This window comes from Malaya genurostris, chromosome 2, assembly GCF_030247185.1.
Source record: "Malaya genurostris strain Urasoe2022 chromosome 2, Malgen_1.1, whole genome shotgun sequence".
Lineage (NCBI taxonomy): Eukaryota > Metazoa > Arthropoda > Insecta > Diptera > Culicidae > Malaya > Malaya genurostris.
In genome coordinates, this window is record NC_080571.1 from 313,550,858 (window position 1) to 313,570,999 (window position 20,142).

Sequence of the window (20,142 nt, forward strand, 5' to 3'; positions counted from 1 at the left end):
CTGGAGTTTCAATTTAATAAAGGCCCCTTTCAAGACTTAGTTCTGATCCCAGCTGCGTCCATGAGTTCAACCAATAGCTAAATTAGTATAAAAATAATGTAATGATACAAACAAACTCGAAACTGTTTATGAAATTATTAACAAAATGTCTGAAAATAACAGCTTATTTTATAATTTATAGAAGTTAATCGTTTGGTTCAAATAATATTTCCGAGTAGATTTCATAATTAATGACGAGTTACCTAAGATGATATTTAAGTAATAAGAGAATATGTTTTAATAAATGCAAAACGTTGTGACTATGTTAGAATTAAATTAGGATAAGAATATTATGTATAAGTGATGCTACGGCGAAGAAAAACTTATGTAAACTGCCTTAAGAAATAAACGTATTTATGAAAAAAAAAATGAGCCTTAACATGGCCCCACAAAAAATAATCCAAAGGCGTAAAATCACACAATCTAGGCGACTAATTGACGAGTCCAAACAAGAGACAAACTATTCACCGAAAGTGGCTCTCAATTTCGTCATTGGTTGGGGTGCCGTGTGGGGTGTTATACCGTCTTGTTGAAACCACATTTCAAACATGTCCGATTCTTCTATTCTGAGCAAAAAAAATCGTCAATCATCACACGGTAGCGCTCGCCATTCACAGTAACGTTCCACCCGTTGTCGTCTTTGAAGAAGTACGGCCCGATGATGCCGCCGACCCATAATCCCCACCGAACAGTGACTATTTTGGGATGGATCTTCACCCCAGATGCGAAAATTTTACTTATTGACGTATCCATTTAACCAGAAATGTGCTTCGTTGCTGAACACAATTTTTCGATAAAAAAGTGGATCTTCTTTCAACTTTGCCAAATGTTAAACGTTGTAAGTCGTTTCATGAATAAATTATAGACCAAACTGAACAAGTTTGATAATGACACGGAACACGATTCACGCGTGAATTGGTAAAAAGATGCTAGCAAAAAAAATCACCCTTCTAACAATAATGTCAGAGAACAACATTTTGCTCAATTTTTTCGGAGATGGCTGAACCGAGTTTAACAAAATTAGGCTCGTTTGAAAGCTACTCTTAAGTTGTTAATCAATTTTGAAGACCATATATCTGTCTCTTGCGTTTCGGGACATATAACTTTCGAAAATGTTGTCGGATATACGAAGAAAGCGCTGAAGTCCGCTTTTGTGAACTAACCGAATCAATCCGTAATTATCAGTTCAAATTCGTGGCAGAAATTAACTTAATGAAAAAAAGAATGGTGGACTTGGTGGATTAAGAAGAGGTTTTTTAACATTATTTCTTTGAGTAAATTTCGTTTTATCAATGGATAAAGATAAAAAGGCGGGTGGGTAATGTCAGAGACATAACTGGATGTCGTGAATACGAAAACAACTGACATGTTCCTTAACACATCCGAATATCAATTAGTTGATCAATTGTATGAATTATGCAAGCATTCCCCTTTGCACATTTCTCGCAAAAACAAAGAAGGCTTCACTTTTTGTTGAGAGGCTTGTTTCTACCTGATTTCGTTTGTAGCTTTTTCACTAATGAGCGGTCCTAACGGCTATAAAAATAGCCGCATTCAGAGTTTTAATGTTGATTATTTCATTTCAGATTTGCATAATTTATTGAAACAAACTATCAATATGCTGAAGGGACTCGTTTCTAGCATTCAGAAAGGTCAAATTGCGTAATTCTCTACGACATTAAACTCTGGAACATTTTTCGCAAAAACAAAGAAGGCTTCACTTGATCTCGTTTACTGTGAGTTTCACACAGCGAAATGTGCACAAATCTAAGCAAACTGTTCTAGATTTGCAGTAAACTGAGGATATTTCCCTACGATTTGCGAACAACAAATCCTAATAGTTCTTTAGAAAACTTTTAGAGCCATTAGAACGGCTGATTTTGTGCAATGCTCTCCACCGTTGTTTTTTCCCAATGCTAATGACTGGCAGCTGTGACGTAATCGCTCTTGTCGAAAGCGAAACTAGCTGTGCAGACGACACAAAACACATCTGCTCGCAGTGGCGATAGAATCCAAACTGATTGAATTTTTGTTAAGAGATTTCCTTTTATGTGATTTCGTTTGTAGCTTTTTCACTAATGGGCGGTCCTAACGGCTATAAAAATAGCCGCATACAGAATTTTAATGTCGATTATTTCATTTCGGATTTGCATAATTCATTGAAAGAAACTATCAATATGTTGTAGGGATTCGTTTCTAGCATTCACAAGGACCAAATTGAGGAACTCACTGCGATATTCACCACTTTTCGGAACATTTTTCCCGGACGATTTGTTGTACAGCAGCAGATATTTTGTTCTCTTCCTTAGAACGCGTTCTGATTGGCTGGTGTTGACATGGATCAAATGAGACAGGTTTTTCAATAGTGTACTATTGAAATACTTCAATGCTTTTGCTATACACGTTAAAATTGAAAAATTTCGATTCTATTGGTAGTTAGATTATATAAATCCTTTCACAGATCACTGAGCTATGAGCTTTAAAAATACGAGAAAGGCAAACGCGCCTTATGAATTATCCTCTTTGATACTCGTTTATACCAAACATTTCAGAAAAGTTTAATTTTGAATTATTTGAGACTATGTCACAAAACTGAAAATTTTATCATAAAATTGTGATCATATTTCCGATGGCATGTCGCAAGAATTATGTTGATTCATTAGATACAACAATAGATATTCACGATCAAAAACTTATCACTCTCTCAGAGGGTAAATTTTGAAAAGGCACCCCATAGTAAAGTAAGTCGTATTCACGACAAAACAGATTGTTTACTCAGTGTAATGCTGATTTTCTATGGAACTATCTGGCGACACTACCTTGATAAACAAACTAGAAAAGAGAGAGTAATTCTACTTCGGCTCTAATGCGAGTTTGTTTCGTTCTTTTGCCACATTCGGAAGAACAATGCACTTCGGTGCAAACATTTATTAAAATAAAGATATCTCAACTCTCATATTAATAGTTTAGTATTAAGTTAAGTTAGAGACTCAATCATTGCCCCAAATTTCAACGATATTTTAAAGATCCGTAATAATTGACGTTTTTTTCTCAAAAAAAATTATTATTTGAGTTGTTTTGTTTGTAATTTGTTGACCTGAATAAATTTGAGCCAACCTTAAGTTTTTTGTCCAGGTAATTAGACTGGAATTAATCACTTAAATAGAATTATCAATAGTATGGAAAAATGTTACATTCTGTGTGCTTGTGTACTTTCAACGAATGATAAGCTCACCCAGCAAACATCACCACCATTCACAGCTGAGCCTGCTGCCAACAACGTAGCGTAGCGGGATCCTCTTCCAACAAAGGACAATCTCCGATGTAATCTCCGCGATATGCCGCTCAATGGCTGCTGTCAATGTACCAGGTACCGAGCCAAATCAAGTGATGCTGCCTCACTGTAAGCAAACACAATAAGCTCCACTGTTTGCGGTACTTTCCCAAGTAATCTCCTAAATTACGTCACAGACACATGCACGATGATGGGCTGCTTTGGCGTTCTTTCCCGACGGTTTGTCGGAAAGGGTTACATCAGATTTTCTTTCGCCGACAAAAAAAGAAGCATGGGAAGTGCCTCAGCGTATATTTAATAAATTTAATTAAAACGAATACGTCAAGCCTTCAACTTTGCTTTGTTCTGTCTAGCTTAGGGGCTATACACATACTTTACCTACGTCTAAAAATTAAAAACTTCAAATCAAGAACACACACGACGCAAATTGGGATTCTTTCGGATTACGCCAAAGTCAGTCCTGAATATGGCATGGGTCGAGAGGAACGACACGAAAGATGGTTCTTAATTTTCAAGCTTAATTAAATGTACGATATTTGAGAAGTGAGGCGAATACTTCGTAATATCATCGCAAAGGGCAAACATTTTAGAAACGAAATTTTCAAACAAAAAGTACATGGATTACAAAACCATAGAGCTTTGCGATGTGTGCTTTTTATTGTGCTGAAGCCTATTTTGGTTACGAAACAAATTCGAATAGCCACAGCTCTGTGGTAAAAATACCAATACGAAGCGTAGCATTTCAAACATAGTTCTATTATAGGTACCGTCGAATCTATCGAAATTTGTATAAGTTTTTCATGTGAACTTTCCACACCTCTAAATGGTAACCGGTTCACCTCCTACCTGGTGACGCATAGCTACCCATCAATCCTGCCCAGAACCTTTCGACCGTGACACTTTGCTAACCGCACATATATTGTAAATCAAACCACTAATTAAGTGGTTCGGCAAGCGGAGTGATGTTGCTTCCCGCAAAAACTTTCTGTCCCCCTGCATCTGAGCGTGACAAATAGGTAAAGCCCCACACTAGTCGAGAGCAGGTTGGTTTTCGGTTTCGGACAAATGTGGTGAAATCATAATTGATTTGAAACCATGTGCCAACTGGTCGGTGCCCCATGGCAGTGCAATTGGTTGAACAACGTTGGTAAAAAGCTATAGTTTTATTAGATTTGGTTGAATTTGTGCTGAAGCCGCAAACTTTGCGAGAGAACAATGCGAAAAAGTTCTTGATTGACGTGTAAAACTTTTCGATTAAATAATTAGATGGCTGAAGTAGGCGTGATGCAAAAAACTATTTTATCTCGGAACCATTTTAATAGAATAGCAATGTTAAGTAGTCAAAATTCAGGACACCAATTGCACTTTAAATTATTTCGATTTGGCATGTATGAAATAACGAACTTTTCATCGAATATCACTTATCATATTTTGGTAACTTTGTTGGCGAAGTTGAACAGCTTCTTTTTTTGTTTCACAGTTACCCTATGTTTCTCAATGGATAACATTTTCGAACAAATTCACCGCATTGTCTTGATACGACTTTTAAGTTGTAGTGACAGCTAGCTAAATCGGGATAAAGCTTTACAGAGCAACTATGAGCTTTACGGTGAAATATAGCGGAGTGCGCGCGTCGCGTTTTTGATAAATTATTCAGAATTTCGAAAAACCGAAAACAAAAAATTTTTTGCAATTAAATTTATCACAACTAAATAAAGACTGTCCCAGAAAATATGGACGCAATCAAAATCCGCTGTCTTTTCGCAATGGTTCAGAATCTGTCAATTTTTACGGCTGCGTCCTGTTGTTTACACTCTTCTCTAACCACTTGTGCAGTTGTTTATTCGTTTTCATTAGTTTGTTTCGAAATGCGTGGACTTTCAACATAACAACGTCGAAAAATTGTGTACAAATGGTGCACAGAACGCGGACTGTCACTGAGAAAGATAGCAAAAATGGAAGGAGTAAGTGAAAAAGCCATGCGAAATGCAATCAGGAAGTTCGGTGAGGATAACACCTTCGAGGATAAACCGAAAACGGGTCGAAAAAAAGGTCCTGCTAACCCTCAGTTGGATAAACGTATACTGAAGGCGTTCGAGCAAAAGAAGGAGGTTTTAGTTCGAAATGTGGCCAAAAAAGTGGGCACTTCGAAGTCAAATGTTCTTCGTGCTAAAGAACGTTTGAATCTTCGAACCTATAAGAAGCAGAAACAACCAAAAAGTAGTCCGAAACAAGAAAATCGATCAGGCCGAGGGTTTGAAAGCTGTACAATACGATTCTTGCTGGAAATTTGAACTGCATAACCGTGGACAACGAAACCTACGTGAACCTCGATTACAAATCCTTGCCGGGACCACAATATTATACGGTGCGAGAAGGGCAAGTGTTAAACCAGTCCGAGACATCGATTGAAGTCGAAAAATTTGGTAAGAAAGCTATGGTCTGGCAAGTAATTCGTAGCTGCGGTAAGATTTCGAAACCCTTCATGCAGTGATGATGAAGGGTTTCGAAATCTTACCGCAGCTACAAATTGCTTGCCAGACCATGGCTTTCTTACCATTTTTGAACAGCGAAATATACATCAAGGAATGTTTACAAAAACGACTTCTACCCATGATTCGAAGCCACAAGGATCCTGTTGTCTTCTGATGAGATCTTGCTTCTTGCCACTCGAAATCAACGGTAGAATGGTATACTACCAAAAATGTCACTTTCGTCTCAAAAGACATGAATCCACCAAATTGCCCACAACTTCGACCAATTGAGGAATTTTGGGCATTAACGAAGGCACATCTTAGGAAACATGTCTCGGCAGCCGAAACCATTCAACAGTTCCAAAAAGATTGGAAAAAAGTGTCAAAACTTGTCGCCAAGAAGTCTGTACGGAATTTAATGAGGAACGTTCGCAAGAAGGTGCGCCAGCTAGTCTACAATAGCTAAGTAGAAAATGTTGAGAATAATATTCTGTTGTTGTAGTCTAATATTATCAGTATATCGAATACAATTTGAATATCTAACACTTGTGAATTACTTACAGCGAAATCAAAGTGCGTCCATACTTTCTGGGGCAGTCTTTATTCTTAGAATTTTGCTTTGCCGTGGGGTATTTGGTTTTTTAAATTACGTTCTACGGAAATGATTTAACAAATGAAGTAAAATTTCACAAAAAAATGTGAAAACTCACTGAAAATCATGAAACTTTTTTCTGAAAAATCCAAGACTTGTGAAAGTTTCAAATTGATTCCATAAATTTTTCATAATTTTATATATCGTTTGCTCGCTACTGTTTCGTATGGTGGTGGTGTGAAAAATGCACAGTGGGTTCGATGTGGTTATATCGTGAGTAAAAATTACATATAAAAAAATGACACGAATTCGAACATTGGGTTTTGTGTTGAAATAACATCGATACAATAAAATGGAAATTTTTAAAATCGTTCATTTTCTAAGGTTACTGACGATTATAATGTCCAACTCAGTTTAGCTCAATACGTTTATGTTGCGTTGTAGTGTAATATCATATAATAAACATTACTTCAGATTGTAGCAGAAATAAAAATTTAACCTATACAGGCTACTGAATGAAATGAATACAAGCCAAGTACTATCGTTCACTTAAAACATTGAATATAACATTTATATAACCTCACGGAAAGAAATCCGTTACTGCCGTCATGATTAGAAAATCATGAAACCAATAATTTTAACTTCTCATGAAATATTTGAAAACATAACACCAAACATTACTATCGTACCAGAAACACGCCTGAAGTTATACCCAACAACGTCAAGTGCGTTACGCTCAAATTTCAACGAAATCAGTCCAAATGGATCATGATCCGAGAATTTTTTATCATGGTGTATTATCATTACATGAAAATATACTATTTTCCCCAAATCATGACTCGTTTTGTTCATTTCTAGAATCGGAATTTTGCCCGTGCTGGTGCCAGAATCACAATTGATAAATATATACGTTCATTGGAAATGTATTTATTTGGTTCATTTTCGTTGACTAGTGACTGTCCAGTAATTTGTCTTATTTCAATAGTTTTTAAAATAATAATGAAATTCGACCGTGCACTCTCATGCGGCGAATGACTATTTGGTACTGGTATAGATACCAAAAATACTTGAATGTTTCTTTCAATCGTTCTTTAGAAGGAGAATCTATACTTGCTACTAAACTCAGGTATATGCATTGTTAGCATTTTAGTCAAGTTTTTTTTTTAGTTTTATACATATAATCTAATGTTAGTCAATTAAAAATACTAATGATTCATAGTTCTATTGTAATAGTAATGAATAATAAAAAAGATTCCATTAGGATATATCAAATTGTGAAACATTGATAAGAGTCTCTTACTTACAAGCCAAAAAACGTGTGGTAAGCCCACTGCACACAATTTCTATTGGGAAAACAAATCAATTCGATCCGTTTTTTTTGGAGTCAAAAACGCATTTATTTCAAAATAAAAAGAATTTAAAGACTAATCAAAGTGTCGTCCATCGCTAGTTACAACTTTTTCTCACCTCTTAGGTAATTTTCGAGTTCCATGTAGTAAAAATGATCCAAGTTTGAAACCAACTTTCGATTTCTGCAAAAAAAGTAAATCGATTACCTGATCGACCGTGCTGCATCCGTCGGAACAACCAGCAATCAGCGGGTACGGCAAAATGTCCCACTTGAGCGGGTTCAAATATTTTTTCACGATTTTTGCGACATAAGGCCGAGCATTGTCACTCAAGAGAACGATATTATCATGCCTTTGCTCGTATTCCGGCCATTCTTCACGTAATGTACGGCTCAAACGCATCAATTGCAGCCTATACCGATCGCCCATTATAGTATAACCTGATTCTAGCAACTCATAGTGCACAACACTCTTTTGGTCCCACCAGATGCCCAACATGGCCATCGAACCATGAACGAACCATGCTTTGGTGTTAATGTTGAGGTCGATGACAACAATTCACCGGGCATAGCGAAATTTTTTTTCTTCTTGGGGTTATCGTATGTCGTTTTTGCTTGTTGCCAAACCTAACCCAGTTTTCATCGTAACTGCTGTCAAACCGTTTGTTTGAAGCTAGTTTCAACGTTGTTGAACTGAAAATCGAGTCTTATTTATCCCGGTTTTTATATCAGATTTGCTCAAACCCCCGTTGCTAAGTGCGAACCTAACACAGGGTCAGTTTCAGTTTTCTCAAGCGAAAACGACAATAGAATATCCATTTTCCCAGTAACAATCCGATGTGAAAACCCCTTTCTTTGTTGCCTTTGAATCAGTTGCTCGCAAGTGAAAAATCGCAATCCAATGTCTCTCGGTTTCAGTTCATAAGGCCCCCAACTGCCTTTCTTTTGAATCATTCCCATGGATTTTAAGCGTACAGAAACAGTTTGTTTAGTCACTTCCATTAGTTTTGCAAGCTTCTCCTGCGTTTGACTGGGATGTTCATCGAGTAATACGTCCTACTGTTTGCCTTCGTATTTCTTTGGTTATCCAGAGTGAGACCTGTCTTCAACGCAAAAATCTCCATTAACCCAATTTCAACAACTTGGCCAATTTTTACTTGACCACATCGGATTTTTGTAGTAGATGTACAGAATAAATTTTTGGTTCACTGCATCCATCAAGTATAAATTTTAAAACATAATCGTGACTAAATTTTCAGCTCTGAAAAACAATCCTGACTCTAAATCTAGAAGCGCTACCTTTCTCCAGTAGGTTGTACAAAAATCTGCTGCATTGTTCTCAAACATTTCAATGTACAGAAAACTTTTGTTCTGAAGGATCACAGTAAGGTTGCTGTCAGAGTCAACGCAATTTACGAAGCGAGGCGAAGCGTTTTGATACGATGTACTGTTATTGCATCGCGTTCACTGTAACATGTGACTGTGCTTTGATTGAATGTAACAAGCTCGCACGCGCGTCTTGACGCTTCGCGTGACGCTTGCACTCTGACAGCAACCTAAGCGTCGTAATGGAACATACGATCGGCAATTGAATTCGACCCAGGGCTCTCGGATTGTACCGCTTACTTACTTACACTTACTTTCTTTACTTTACTTTAATGATGCACATTCCTCCGGAACATGACCGAACGAATTGTCGATTTTCAGGACGCTCGATCTTGGGCCAACATTTTCCAGTCAGTTTGTACTCCAACTGAACGCGCATCCACCTCGATTGCTCACATCCAGCAAATGCGAAGTCTGCTCAACCGCCGACAGTCGCATAAGCCATTCTCTCTTTTGGCATTTTTGCAACATTTTTGTTTTTTATGGCATTTTTGCAACATGTCCAGCCCACCGTAGTCTGCCGTATATTATAGGCACTCAGGCATCATCAGTATATTTGTATACTTGACACAACTCAAACATCTGCCCACGTCATCGACTACTAGGTAAAATTTATAATTTTAACTAAAGCAAAGTTGCTCTGATCAACTTTTCGTTTGACGAAATTTTCAAGCCAAGTCCAAAATTTGTTTCGAAAAGCCTATTTTATTAAAAATCATGTCATGATTTTCCATTACATGTCAGCGAACAGCTCAACAACCGGCTAAACCACATCTACAACCAATCTACCGTTGACCATTGGCAATGGCAACCGCAAAGGTGAAATCGCCGACACTGATTAATAAGGCAACGTTTTATTACAAAATAACAATAATCAATCGGCAAGTTTTAATGATATCGCATTCTGTGTGACCAGAAAACCACATCTCTGCGCATAGATTCACATACAAATTGAGACCCTGGTGCTGCGCGTCTGTCGTAGCAATCTCACCACTCACTGGGCGATGTGCACGCAGAAAAATACGCACTATTTTATTACAAACACAGTCGCAGATGAATGAAAAATATACAGAGAAAATTTCAAGTTAAGTTTAGAAGGTATCAAGAAAATTAATGTCAATGTTCAGTTATAAGTTAAGAGCACAAACAATAACCAATATTCAATCAAAAATTTCCCTGCGTGTCAACCGCACGTTTATCACAAGTATTACTACGCATACGACATATCGCGATTTGCGTAGCATTGACCACATAGCAGCAATAATCAGCAGATAGGCAATCAACCGCAATTGTTGCTGGCGAAAGCGTCACATACAATTCCAAGCTTTGTCCCTGACCGGCGCCTACTGTGGAGCTGGTACAGGTTTTCGACGACCCTGTTGCAGGAATTTACCACTTGCCCAGGGAGACCTTGCCGGCGGCTTGCTACGATCAGTGTTTCGGTACGAGCGAAAATTATCACGCGCCCACCGAAACGAAAAGCTCCGGTTGTAAATGTTTATTGTCAGCTCTGAATAGGGATTGATGTAAAATGGGAAACTTTAATAAAGTTGGTATTTAGAAGAAACTTTCCAGCACAACGTGCATATAAGTCAATTCACATTGCTCGGAAAAATGAGTATTTAGTTAAATTTAACTATTCTAACAGTACCATAAATGGGACCGCATGAAATCAGTCCGTAGAACAGCTTTACCATTTCAGCTACCCCAAATATGTAGCAAAATTGAAATCAACCCGATTAAACTAAACTATCATTCGCCTGACAAAGACATTTAAGTTTTGTCTTATTTGACAGTAGCACAATTCGTTTCTGAATATTTGACTCAATAGGCAGAATTATTTCATGTGCTAAAATTTGCTATTTTAAGTTTCATCAGTATCTAACAAGGAAAACAGATTGAAAAAATTACATGAAAGTACAACAATGTAATGAAATCCGCGAAAAAGCTACCGCAGAGACGGGACACGAACCCGTAGCTAACTTCTATCAGGGAAAACTGTTTTGCCAATTAAACTATCCTACATGTGAAAGTACATGAAGAAACAGAATAGAACGAACCGAGCTTGCTTCGCTGTGCTCAGGAGTCACGGCATTCTGTTATAGCCATATCTCTACAGCAATCACTACTCGTCGTATCGAAAGTCTACCTTCTTCCTCTGCTCTGTGGTGGTAAAAATTCGCACGAAAATTTTCAAATCGCGTTTCGAGATTAAACTATTCTTATTACCAACTGTCTCGGAGATGCGTAGTAAATAGTGCAACATTTGTGCATGATCTAGAGCAAACCGAGGACTTTTACCTAGCATTTTTTTTCCATATAGTATATAATTCTCACAATGCTGCCGTACTTATCGTGTCAGCCTTCAATCAAGCCGAAAACTCCAGGCTGCTTTACGACAAAAAATTGATTTGGTCTCGGCTCGAAGAGATTTTGTAATTGCTTTGTCATAAGTTCGTTGATTACAATAGAAATAAACATGTTTATGCTTCGTAAGTTCACAATTTTCTCGTTTAGCAAGCTATTTACAGCAGCGTACGAAATACTTAAGTGTTCTATGAGGAAGAGTGTCTTAAAAAGGTACCCGAACACGTTGAAAAGTTCCGGTCGGATCTGGCTAGCCGCCAGAACAATCGAGAGACGCCTTATAGATACCTTGATAAACAGGGAGGATTTCATCGCAAAGGACCTCAACCCACCCAATTACACTATCTAGAAATGTTGAGCAATAGTTGAGAAGAATCTGAAGCAGAATCTGAGTACAAAAGTTATGATTCGGCTACTGCAGCTGGTTTCCAGAATACAAAATTTCTTAGACTGTGCACGATATTTCTTGAAATTTCATTCCTAGATTATTGATAGTCTACCGATATCTCAAATCAAGTCATGAAAAGTAGAAAGACTCTAAATTCTAAGCCGAATAACAATAGATTAACATACTAAACGAGTTTTCACAATGTAATGCTAGGTTTCAACGAATTGTGCAAAACTCTATCTGATTGCCATAGGTTTATATGCAAAATTATGTTCTTGAACCAATGTTATGTTATACTAAAAATATAGAAACTATGAACGATGGAGCAAATTGTTTAATTTCATTGCATGACTTTGAGCCTAATCACAGATTATATATATTCGATTGCTTTGATGTCTAGATAAATACACATCTAGAAAAAACTATGTCAACTTACGTCTTCTGAGACCGACATGTACGAACGTCAAAAATGACAGTTTATTAAACACTAAATTAATGCATTTTGATGTATATTCACTTGTCGAAACATATATCTTTACCTGATTTCGTGATATACTGGATATGTTTTCCACAGATGTCTGTAATTCTAGTAGAATTCAGTCGTTTAACGAATTATGTTCTTATGTTTTGAATCATATACGAATTTGCATCTCTTGTAAATTTAATAATTTTTTCTGTGTAGTTCTTCTGAAAGAAATATTTTAATAATAATTTCATTTATTTTGAAGTTTATGAAAGATAATTGCTTTCATGAAAGCCTTTGTTTGTCTGCTGTGACCTTGCCAATTTTCATACTTATGTATTGAAACAATTTATTTCATTCGATTCGTTATGACGTGAAGACGATAGAAATTTAACTGTTTATCAACGAAACATCAGATTAATAGATTTGCAAAAATAAGCACCTGTTTCATTCCACCTATCGGTGTTATGATTCTCATATTACTCATAATTTCATATACAATACTGCAGGAATCGTCAAAACACTATTCTCGAAAATCACTTACGAGACATACAAATTGGAAAAAACTCAGAGAACTTAAACATTGTGCGCGTTTTTGCGTCGTCGCCTCAAATGATGGATTGAAATATAATGAAATCCAGTGGGAACCTGTTAACGCATCTTATTTGGAAAATCAGTTCAATTATCTATGAAAAATCGAAAAGATTTTGAAACTGTTAACGACTATTTCTGCTACTTCAACAGTTCCATAAAAGGAACGGTAGGAAATCAATCCATTGCTATTTACCATTTGAGCTACCCTGGAGATGTACGTATAACGATACGAAATTTAAACACTCCCAACCCTGCAATACCGGTTCCGGATGAGATTTAGGAATTTGAAGGAACAATAAAATCTTTCATATGAGTAAAACGTTATAAAAATCGACCAGTAAGATATAAAAATGAGTTCCATTTCGCAAATTTTTCCGGTACTTTTATGAATCGGAATACGAGGATCGGCACAGTCTAATTCTATTTTTTTGACAATGGACTAACGCGATCTATTAATTCGAATAGGATTAAGCTAAATTCCTGTAATTCTATTTGCGGTGTTATCCTTATGAACTTATGTTTCAAGAAAAAAATCCTGAAATAATCCACCTAGCAGTACGGTTATGCCTTTCTCAATTTACTCATATCTTCATTAATATTACTCTCTTCAGAAAACTTTTCATTTAATCTTCAATAGGAACAAGAAATAAATCTGTTCCGTTTTTTAAGTGTTTGGCCACTATTTTATATATTTCCGATACAGGGAGCTAGAAAACAATAAAGCCGAAATCGGTTCGATCAACCAGCAACTAAACGAATTACAAATTGGAACATTTTGAGCCAAATTTAGAAGTATTTTTCCGTATTTTACATCGTCGTTCTACGGATTGAAATTTTAAACAAACTTTATCCTGTATTTTTGGAGCTGTAAGTCGGATCCGAATAACACCTTAAAGCAGTATTTTGTAATTTAAAACCTTTCATTTAAGCTTTAGTTGGCAAAAATTGATTTCGGTGTGTTGAGAAAATGATTTTTTTTTTAATTTTTGCCACCATTTCCGATACATCCGGAACCGGAAACTGGAAGTCAATATAGCCAAAACTAGTGCGTTTAGCCTGCAACTAACATAAACTAATATTTGTAATAGTTTTAAGCCAAATTCAGATCAAGTTTTCCATTGTTTTGCATCGTCGAACTAAGGATATGAAATTTCAAACACACTTCACCATGCAATTCCGGAACCAGAGGCCGGATCCAGACGAAATATAACAGCAATCTATGAAACCGCAAGGCCTTTCATTTGAGTCAAAGTTTGTGAAAATTTTCTCAGGCATCTCCGAGAAAAGGAAGTGGGTTCAGTTTTAGGAGATTTGAACCAACATTTTCGTTGCCCTCGGAACCGGGGAAGAGGAACCGATATGCCGGAAATCAAACTTTTTGGCCGTAAACGATCAAAATATTCGAGAAATTGATTTTTTCGCTTATTAACCTGTAATTCCGAAACCAAAAGTCGAATCAAGATGTTATTTTATAGCGTTGAGCTTAAGGGTTGAGATTGAGCGCAATTCCTGTAATTCCGTTTTTTTCTTTCTCATATAGAAAGGCTATGCATGTTCCGTTTTTGACTTTCTCATATAGAAAGGCTATGCAATCACTGTGAAAACCGACTTTTAAACCGAGGCCCGGAGGGACGAGTGTCATATACCATTCGACTCAGTTCGTCGAGATCACAAAATGTCTTTGTGTGTGTGTGTGTGTGTGTATGTGTGTGTGACAAATAACGTCCCTGAATTTTCTCAGAGATGGCTGAACCGATTTTCACTAACTTGGATTCAAATGAAAGGTCTTGAGGTCCCATACAAAGTTCCTGAGTCTCATATGGGTCCGACTTCCGGTTCCGAAATTACAGGGTGATATGCACCAAAAAAAGGAAAAAAATAGTCACACACGTTTCTTAAAGAAGGCTGAACCGATTTTCACAAACTTAGATTCAAATGAAAGGTTTTATGATCTTGTACAATTTTCCTGAGTTTCATTTGGATTCAACTTCCGGTTCCAGAATTACAAGGAAATAAGTTAAAATTCATGAAAAAATATGCAATCAATTTTCTCGGAAATTTCTTGACCAATTTTCACAAACTAAGAAGCAAATAAAAGGTCTTGAAATTTTTTAAAAAGTCCCCGAAAAGTTGATCCAAATCTGACTTTCGGTTCCGTTATTACAGTGCGATTAGTGAAAATTTTCAATTTCATGAGTGTTTTTTCACTAGCGATGGCGAAACGAGGTGCACATTTTTTCAAAACTTACTGCTAAATTGATCTAGTTGACGGATCTTATTAGTTAGTGAATTTATAAAACTACTTTGAAACTACTAGTCCCCGGTTCCCGCTTCCGAAAGCACCGATAATAGTGAAAAAAAATCTCCAAGAACGGAACTCCCGTCGGTTTCTCAGCAACGGTTAAGCCGTTTTTCACAATTCATTATTCAAATTAAGGCTTTCATTGTTTTTAAACATACTGTGCAATTTCATCCTGATCCGACTTCTGGTTCCGAAGTTATAGGGCGAGGAGTGTCATAACATTCAAATTCAAAATGACGATGCAGGGGAACGGGTATAGCGTTAGGGGTAAGTCGATGCCTTCCACGCTGTCCACCTGGGTTTGATTCCCACATAGGGTCAGAAAACTTTTCTGGCCCGAAGAGGTGAATGACAGCAATGTTAAAACCTCTATAATCGAAAAAAAACTGACGATGCAAAACTGGCGACGGTACGTGCGGCTTTGCTCCATTCACCCCACATAGCGTTTTGGATACCTGGGCAGCCATTACCACCAGATGGCTACCAAAATTGATTCAGTGACGGTTGTCAAATCCAATTTGACAAAACAAAGTCGCCTGTATCTAAGTAAACCGAGCGTTTTCATCTTCTCACCTTTGCTGAAAATGTCAAAGATTTCAATGAGGAAAAATCCTGGTGGATACGGTTGTATCGTTTGAGTTGTATATCTGGCAGCGGTAAGGCAGTTGGTCACCAGAATGTCTGCCAGCCATATTTTTCCAGCTGGCAGCGTTTAGTCAGCCATCTGGCAGCCATGCGTATGCGGGACGGAGTGCTTTGTTCAATTTCGTATAGCGTGCAGGGTTGCCACATTAAAATTTATATTTTTCAGGTGAAAAATATGTAAATTTCTAATCCTTTTATTCAATTTGTACCTACTTGTTAGTGTTATTACAAGATCATGATAACGATGCTTTTCAATAGAAGTGCACTTAATGGATTTCTCATATAAAGGGTGATTTTTTAAGAGCTTGAGAACTTTTTTAAACAATAAAACGCATAAAATTTGCAAAATCTCATCGGTTCTTTATTTTAAACGTTAGATTGGTACATGACATTTACTTTTTGAAGATAATTTCATTTAAATGTTGACCGCGGCTGCGTCTTAGGTGGTCCATTCGGAAAGTCCAATTTTGGGCAACTTTTTCGAGCATTTCGGCCGGAATAGCCCGAATTTCTTCGGAAATGTTGTCTTCCAAAGCTGGAATAGTTACTGGCTTATTTCTGTAGACTTTAGACTTGACGTAGCCCCACAAAAAATAGTCTAAAGGCGTCAAATCGCATGATCTTGGTGGCCAACTTACCGGTCCATTTCTTGAGATGAATTGTTCTCCGAAGTTTTCCCTCAAAATGGCCATAGAATCGCGAGCTGTGTGGCATGTAGCGCCATCTTGTTGAAACCACATGTCAACCAAGTTCAGTTCTTCCATTTTTGGCAACAAAAAGTTTGTTAGCATCGAACGATAGCGATCGCCATTCACTGTAACGTTGCGTCCAACAGCATCTTTGAAAAAATACGGTCCAATGATTCCACCAGCGTACAAACCACACCAAACAGTGCATTTTTCGGGATGCATGGGCAGTTCTTGAACGGCTTCTGGTTGCTCTTCACTCCAAATGCGGCAATTTTGCTTATTTACGTAGCCATTCAACCAGAAATGAGCCTCATCGCTGAACAAAATTTGTCGATAAAAAAGCGGATTTTCCGAATGGACCACCTAAGACGCAGCCGCGGTCAACATTTAAATGAAATTATCTTCAAAAAGTAAATGTCATGTACCAATCTAACGTTTAAAATAAAGAACCGATGAGATTTTGCAAATTTTATGCGTTTTATTGTTTAAAAAAGTTCTCAAGCTCTTAAAAAATCACCCTTTAGAAAGTTTATACAATATGTTCTATATAATTCGACACAGTTCATCGAGCTGAGCAATGTATGTGCCTGTGTAAGAGGGTGTGTCAAATAATGTCACTCATAAAAAAATCTCGTAGTCCTGTAGGTTGTTATTGAATTTCACACCGTCATTTAGAGCGACGAAGGGCAAAAACTGATTCAATTCATAGGCTATATTAGTTACTTACTAAACGAACCGACTTTGGCTATACTGGTTCCAAAAGTACCAGAAGTAGTGATCAAAAAGTTGAATACGAGGCTCACTCTATTTTCTTAGATCGATTAGAGATTTGATCGATTTCCACAAACAGACTCAAATAAAAGTTGTTTAATTTCATCCGGGTCCGATTTCCGGTTCCAGAACCATAGGGTAAAGATATTCAATCATTTAGTGCGACGATGCAAAATAAAGAAAAATTCTTATCAACTTGACATAACTGTTTAGAATTTGAAAAGGTTATGTTAGTTTATACCCAAAGAAAAATGCTTCACAAAATCTTCTGGTGATATTTTTGAAAATATAAGTAATATGAGAAAAGCATCATTACACCACTAGGTGGATTAAAACAGGGTTTTTTTGCATCGTCGCTCTAAGGATACGATGTTCTAAGACTTCTCCATGAAATTCCGGAACCAGAAGCCGTATCCAGACGAAATAGAAAAGCAATCTATGAAACCGTAAGGACTTTTATTTGAGTCAAAGTTTGTGAACATCGGCTCTAGTATCTCTGAGAAAAAGAACTGTGTTCCATTTTAGGAGTTTTTGACTATTTTTTCAGGTGCTCTCAGAACCAGGAAATGGGAACCGATATGCCGAAAATCAAACTTTTTGGCCGGCAACTATTACAATATTTCAGATTTTTTTTTTCACTTCAACCTGTACTTCCGGAACCAAAAATATCGAATCAAGATGTTTTTTACTAGCGTTTCATTGAATTTTGAAACCTTTCATTTGAATCTAAGTTTTTTAAGTAAAAATCGCTTTAGCAATCTCCGGAAAAATCAAGTGTATAAATTAAGCAAATACACACAAGCATTTTGAGTTCTCGACGAACTGACTGAATGTGACTTAAGGTATGACGACGAACTGATAGTATATGACAATCGGCCCTCCGGGCCTCGGTTCGAAAGTCGGTTTTCACAGTGACTATATAACCTCTTTATACGAGAAAAATCCTTTAGTCCCTAATTATGACTTTTACATTGTTCTAAATTTTTCTGGCCTTACTTCTCAGTACATTTACTATAAAAATTGATGGTAAATGTAATTTGACATGCTTATTCACAGAACTATCGGCAAGAGAAAAATGTTTGGTAGAGGATCAAATTATTTGATTTCATCCAAAATACAATGCGTTTCGGATGGATAGAGGATCTATGTATAAATCTTGGTACTACAACCAATCGACTCATTGGCGATATAAATTACCTTTTTATATTATCAACCTTTGAAGATCATGTATCATAAATCAAAGTGAGTCATTCAAAATTCTCAAATTCTCTTGTTTATACTTCCCGGCTGCATTCAATTTTCAAAACACGTTATTTTTGTTTCTACCTAACCAATTATGTAAATAATATGATGAGCAATAATACGTTTAATTTGCTCTTCTGCATCACTCAAACACATGAACAAAAAATTGTAACATATGGATTTTATAATTAATGTCTTTATTGTTTTGCAATAGTTGGGTAACAAACTTTTGCAAAACAAATAAAACATTGCTTTGTTCAAATAAACCAAAGTTAATGTTTATATACCGCTTATAATCGACCCAAAAGATCAAATCCATGTTAGCCAACAATCTATAATTCATTACCTTTATAATTCGGCGATCGCCTACATTCCGAGCACCAAATGAATGCGATCTTACGCCGAGATTGTGAACTGCAAATAAAGCCTTCGCTGTGTCAATGTTTTATTCAGCCACAACAGCACCATAACTTTTGAATTATTAACACCTTTGGCGAATTGTAAATGCACACATCACTAATGCAGCACATTATTAATATCAGTTATCTTTGAAGCATTTTATTTTTAATCTTACCAAAGCACCCGCACCGCACACTTACCTAAGCACTCACACATACACACATTCATACGTACGCAGGTACGTGTCCACCCACATGGAAAGAGCACACCGCACAAACCATTTGAACCTGTTGAAAGTCAATGAATCATTCCGCTATCGCACGAGGTCATTTCTCAAACGGCAAACAGCACCTGCTTTCATCACTATGGCCTTCCTCCTCCCCACATGGTAATCCCTTAGCCGTTACGAATATTTTATTCAATCCGATGTGATGGGAGATTAATTTTTGACAGTTATGTGATTTTAAAAACCAACCAGCCAAAAAGTGGCTCAGATCGTTTCAGAAGTTCACTGCGATATTCGCGATGAAATTTGTTGGTTACGGTCAGGATCCGGTTCCAACGTTGCACCGACTGGAACTGAATCGGAAACATCGACAAGTTTCTACTCAACGGTTGTGAATGTGGAAAACTTTTTAATTTTTATTACTGCAATGATAAGCGCCATTGCACATGTAGGGTAGAACGCATCTTCCGACTTGCTATATTTGCTTAGAGTAAAGTATAAGTCACTGAAAAGGACTCTTATATAAACCAATAGAAACCCACGGGTAGACAAAGCCCAAAGACATAGCTAGTATACTGGAAACACCTTCTCTCCCACAAGAAACCTTTCTGCTACCCTAGGGGGCTCATATAGACCATAGTGTTTTTGAAGTTGCAACAAAAAGAAACACAAGCAGCACGTGGTCTGGCTGTTTCTTCATTGCAACGTACACTAAACTGGCTCACCGTAGAAAACCAAAACAAAACTCACGAATTCCAGTACATAAGCAAGGCCGAACAAACAGAACTTGCGCACTAGGTCAAAAGCTCGTTCTATAGTATTTTTCGAAAGAGATAACGTTTACACGAAAGAGACAACTGTATATCTGGGTAATCCTAGAATTTTTTTAAATATGACAGGCCCTACAGCAACAAGTTTCATT

At 37.0% G+C, this 20,142-nt stretch overlaps 1 protein-coding gene across 1 annotated transcript in view; it reads right to left on the reverse strand.

Moving 5' to 3' along the window:
• The window catches only part of LOC131431138 (LIM domain transcription factor LMO4), a 726,034-nt gene extending 706,458 nt beyond the window's left edge, over positions 1-19,576 (reverse strand). The window contains exon 1 of the mRNA XM_058596655.1: positions 18,942-19,576. The gene's annotated coding sequence lies outside the window, so the exon portion shown is untranslated. The remainder of the gene's footprint in view (positions 1-18,941) is intronic.
• Between the last annotated feature and the right edge of the window lie 566 nt (positions 19,577-20,142).